We start from the raw sequence: 5,561 nt of genomic DNA on the forward strand, positions 1-5,561 counted from the left end.
CTCTACAAGGTCACATAGGTTTGGGGTCCATTCGTGGTTCGCATTCCACTTTTGGAGTATATGGTTTGTGTTGCCCCTATCCCTATGTGTCCCCATTGCATCCTATTGTAACTATACATTGTTTGCACTGTTTTCTAAGACTATACTGCATATTTTTGGTATTGTGTATATATATCTTGTGTATATTTCCTATCCTCTCACTGAGGGTACACTCTGAGATACTTTGGCATATTGTCATAAAAATAAAGTACCTTTATTTTTAGTATAACTGTGTATTGTGTTTTCTTATGATATTGTGCATATGACACTAAGTGGTACTGTAGGAGCTTCACTCGTCTCCTAGTTCAGCCTAAGCTGCTCTGCTAAGCTACCATTATCTATCAGCCTAAGCTGCTAGACACCCTATACACTAATAAGGGATAACTGGGCCTGGTGCAAGGTGCAAGTACCCCTTGGTACTCACTACAAGCCAGTCCAGCCTCCTACATTGGTTGTGCAGCGGTGGGATAAGTGCTTTGAGACTACTTACCACTCTTGTCATTGTACTTTTCATAAGAGAAAAATATACAAAACAAGTTCAGTGTATATACACATAGCCAAAAAGTTTTGCATTTCCTCTTTTCACTCTTTTCTAAGTGCTGAAAAGTACTTCTAACTTTCTAAAAAGTTCTAAAAAGTTTTACAAGTTTTTTTTCTCTGTCTTTCTAAAAGCTCTGACAAACTTTTTATCTTTTGCTATCACTTTAACTCTCTCTAAAAATGTCTGGCACAGGCCAAAATGTTGATCTGTCCAAACTTGCATATGATCACCTTAGCTGGAAAGGAGCAAGGAGTCTCTGCATAGAGAGAGGTTTGAGTGTAGGGAAGAATCCTTCCTTGGAATTGTTACTTAACATGCTTAGAGAACAGGATAAGGCTAGAAGTGCCCCATCTGTTGAAAAAGTAGCTAATGGTTCCCAATCTGATCCAGGGACTCCCCCAGGAAAAGATTCAGGAAGGAAACTTCAAAGCCTGCCCATTACTAGACAGTCTAGCATAGTTGGTACTGAGATTGAGTCACACCATACAGATAGTGTTGTCTCACATCATAGCAAGAGCATTCATTCTCATCACAGTAGAAATGATGTTTCTGTTAGCCAAGCTGTTAGGGTGCCCTCTGTAAGGGACAGGTCCCCTTCCGTCCATTCTCACCATACTTCTGTTTCAAGGCATGTCCCTCCCACCCACCCTGATGACAGATTGTTAGAAAGGGTGCTCAATAGATTGAGAGTGGAACAAACCAGACTGAAGCTCAAGAAGCAACAGCTGGATTTGGATAGACAGACTTTAGAAGTAGAGAAGGAGAGACAGAAACTGGGTTTAGAAACCCATGGTGGCAGCAGCAGTATTCCCCATAGTCATCCTGCAAAAGAGCATGATTCCAGGAATCTGCATAAGATAGTTCCCCCTTACAAGGAGGGGGATGACATTAACAAGTGGTTTGCTGCACTTGAGAGGGCCTGTGTTGTACAGGATGTCCCTCAAAGGCAGTGGGCTGCTATCCTATGGCTATCATTTAGTGGAAAAGGTAGGGATAGGCTCCTTACTGTGAAAGAAAGTGATGCCAATAATTTTACAGTTCTTAAGAATGCACTCCTGGATGGTTATGGCTTAACCACTGAACAATACAGGATAAAGTTCAGAGAGACCAAAAAGGAGTCTTCACAAGACTGGGTTGATTTCATTGACCATTCAGTGAAGGCCTTGGAGGGGTGGTTACATGGCAGTAAAGTTACTGATTATGACAGCCTGTATAACTTGATCCTGAGAGAGCATATTCTTAATAATTGTGTGTCTGATTTGTTGCACCAGTACTTGGTGGACTCTGATCTGACCTCTCCCCAAGAATTGGGAAAGAAGGCAGACAAATGGGTCAGAACAAGGGTGAACAGAAAAGTTCATACAGGGGGTGACAAAGAGAACAACAAGAAGAAAGATGGTGAAAAATCTCAAGATAAGCATGGGGATAAGGGTAAAACCAAAGATTCCACTTCAAATCTTAAACACTCTTCAGGGGGTGGGGATAAAACAAATTCTTCCTCTTCTTCTCAACCTACACAATTTAAAAAGCCTTGGTGCTTTGTGTGTAAAAACAGAGGCCATAGGCCAGGGGATAAGTCCTGTCCAGGTAAACCCCCTGAGCCTACCACCACTAATACATCAAGCTCTAGTGCCCCTAGCAGTAGTGGTACTAGTGGTGGGACTGCTGGCAACAGTCAAGTTAAGGGTGTAGTTGGGTTCACTTATGGGTCCATAGTAGAAACTGGGGTAGTCAGTCCCAAGACAGTTTCTGTCACACCTAGTGGCATTGGCCTTGCTACACTGGCTGCTTGTCCCCTTACAATGGATAAGTACAGGCAGACAGTTTCAATAAATGTTGTTGAGGCCTTGGCCTACAGGGACACAGGTGCCACTATCACTTTGGTGACTGAAAACCTAGTGCACCCTGATCAACACATCATTGGACAACAGTATAAGATTATTGATGTCCATAACTCCACTAAGTTTCTTCCCTTAGCTATAATTCAGTTTAGTTGGGGTGGAGTTACTGGCCCTAAGCAGGTGGTAGTATCACCTAGCTTACCTGTAGATTGTCTCTTAGGTAATGACCTAGAGGCCTCAGGTTGGGCTGATGTAGAGTTTTATGCCCATGCAGCCATGCTGGGCATCCCTGAGGAATTGTTCCCTCTCATTTCTACTGAAATGAAAAAGCAAAGGAGAGAAGGCCTGAAAACTCAGGATCCCTCTCCATCAACAGGTAAAAAGGGTATCACAGTATCCCCTAACCACCCTACCATTCAGGATACCATTCCTGTGGTGGGAGAAACCTCTCCTGGGGTGGCACCTGTTCCAAGGGAAACATCAGCTGGCAAAGCTGTACTCCCTGAGGTGGAAGTACCTCTCTGTGGGATAACTAACATTGGTGAGAAAAAGAGCACCATTTTAGTTAACATGGAGCATCCCTCCAACCCTCCCAGAGAAACTTTAGTGCAGAAACCCTGCACTGCCTCACAACACTTAGGACAGCATCCCTGCCCTAGTGTGGAGCTCATAGGACAGCATCCCTGCCCTGCTCCAACTCAAGAGAAACAGCATCCCTGTTCTCTCTTCCAGCCATATGGACAAAGTTTTTGCCCAGCTATGGCTTTTCTGAGACAGCATCCCTGTCTGGCATTTCCATCACTACAAATAGGTTCAGTGGACAATTCCCACTGCTCTAAACTAAAACTTACTGATAGAAACTCTGAAAATACATCTTCACATTGTTGCTTAGCTAAAAAACTTCAAACAGGGTGGTTTACATCCTCACAGGGAAGTAACCATATAGTGGATGATAAAGGGAGTAACCAGTCTATTGCAGAGCTACTCTCTACTTATCACCACTTAGACAATAAAGTCTCAACTGGCCAAGGTTAGCCTTATTGTCCTTCGTTTGGGGGGGGGGGGGGTGAGAAAGTAGCCTCTTTCTAGCCTTGTTACCCCCACTTTTGGCCTGTTTGTGAGTGTATGTCAGGGTGTTTTCACTGTCTCACTGGGATCCTGCTAGCCAGGGCCCAGTGCTCATAGTGAAAACCCTATGTTTTCAGTATGTTTGTTATGTGTCACTGGGACCCTGCTAGTCAGGACCCCAGTGCTCATAAGTTTGTGGCCTATATGTATGTGTTCCCTGTGTGGTGCCTAACTGTCTCACTGAGGCTCTGCTAACCAGAACCTCAGTGGTTATGCTCTCTCATTTCTTCCAAATTGTCACTAACAGGCTAGTGACCAATTTTACCAATTTACATTGGCTTACTGGAACACCCTTATAATTCCCTAGTATATGGTACTGAGGTACCCAGGGTATTGGGGTTCCAGGAGATCCCTATCGGCTGCAGCATTTCTTTTGCCACCCATAGGGAGCTCTGACAATTCTTACACAGGCCTGCCACTGCAACCTGAGTGAAATAACGTCCACGTTATTTCACAGCCATTTTACACTGCACTTAAGTAACTTATAAGTCACCTATATGTCTATCCTTTACCTGGTAAAGGTTGGGTGCAAAGTTACTTAGTGTGAGGGCACCCTGGCACTAGCCAAGGTGCCCCCACATTGTTCAGGGCCAATTCCCCGGACTTTGTGAGTGCGGGGACACCATTACACGCGTGCACTACATATAGGTCACTACCTATATGTAGCTTCACAATGGTAACTCCGAATATGGCCATGTAACATGTCTATGATCATGGAATTTCCCCCTCTATGCCATCCTGGCATAGTTGGCACAATCCCATGATCCCAGTGGTCTGTAGCACAGACCCTGGTACTGCCAAACTGCCTTTCCTGGGGTTTCACTGCAGCTGCTGCCAACCCCTCAGACAGGTTTCTGCCCCCCTGGGGTCAAGCCAGGCTTGTCCCAGGATGGCAGAACAAAGGACTTCCTCTGAGAGAGGGTGTTACACCCTCTCCCTTTGGAAAATGGTGTGAAGGCAGGGGAGGAGTAGCCTCCCCCAGCCTCTGGAAATGCTTTCATGGGCACATTTGGTGCCCATTTCTGCATAAGCCAGTCTACACCGGTTCAGGGACCCCTTAGCCCTGCTCTGGCGCGAAACTGGACAAAGGAAAGGGGAGTGACCACTCCCCTGACCTGCACCTCCCCTGGGAGGTGTCCAGAGCTCCTCCAGTGTGCTCCAGACCTCTGCCATCTTGGAAACAGAGGTGCTGCTGGCACACTGGACTGCTCTGAGTGGCCAGTGCCACCAGGTGACGTCAGAGACTCCTTCTGATAGGCTCCTTCAGGTGTTTCTTGCCTATCCTCTCTCCTAGGTAGCCAAACCCTCTTTTCTGGCTATTTAGGGTCTCTGTCTCTGGGGAAACTTTAGATAACGAATGCAAGAGCTCATCAGAGTTCCTCTGCATCTCTCTCTTCACCTTCTGCCAAGGAATCAACTGCTGACCGCGCTGGAAGCCTGCAAAACTGCAACAAAGTAGCTAAGACGACTACTGCAACTCTGTAACGCTGATCCTGCCGCCTTCTCGACTGTTTTCCTGGTGGTGCATGCTGTGGGGGTAGTCTGCCTCCTCTCTGCACTAGAAGCTCCGAAGAAATCTCCCGTGGGTCGACGGAATCTTCCCCCAGCAACCGCAGACACCAAAAAGCTGCATTACCGGTCCCTTGGGTCTCCTCTCAGCACGACGAGAGAGGTCCCTCGAATCCAGCAACTCTGTCCAAGTGACTCCCACAGTCCAGTGACTTTTCAGTCCAAGTTTGGTGGAGGTAAGTCCTTGCCTCACCTCGCTAGACTGCATTGCTGGGAACCGCGACTTTTGCAGCTACTCCGGCCCCTGTGCACTTCCGGCGGAAATCCTTTGTTCACAGCCAAGCCTGGGTCCACGGCACTCTAACCTGCATTGCACGACTTTCTAAGTTGGTCTCCGGCGACGTGGGACTCCTTTGTGTAACTTCGGGTGAGCACCGTTTCACGCATCCTCGTAGTGCCTGTTTCTGGCACTTCTCCGGGTGCTACCTGCTGCTGAGAGGGCT

Source organism: Pleurodeles waltl, chromosome 4_1 (assembly GCF_031143425.1).
Source record: "Pleurodeles waltl isolate 20211129_DDA chromosome 4_1, aPleWal1.hap1.20221129, whole genome shotgun sequence".
NCBI classification, from domain to species: Eukaryota; Metazoa; Chordata; class Amphibia; order Caudata; family Salamandridae; genus Pleurodeles; species Pleurodeles waltl.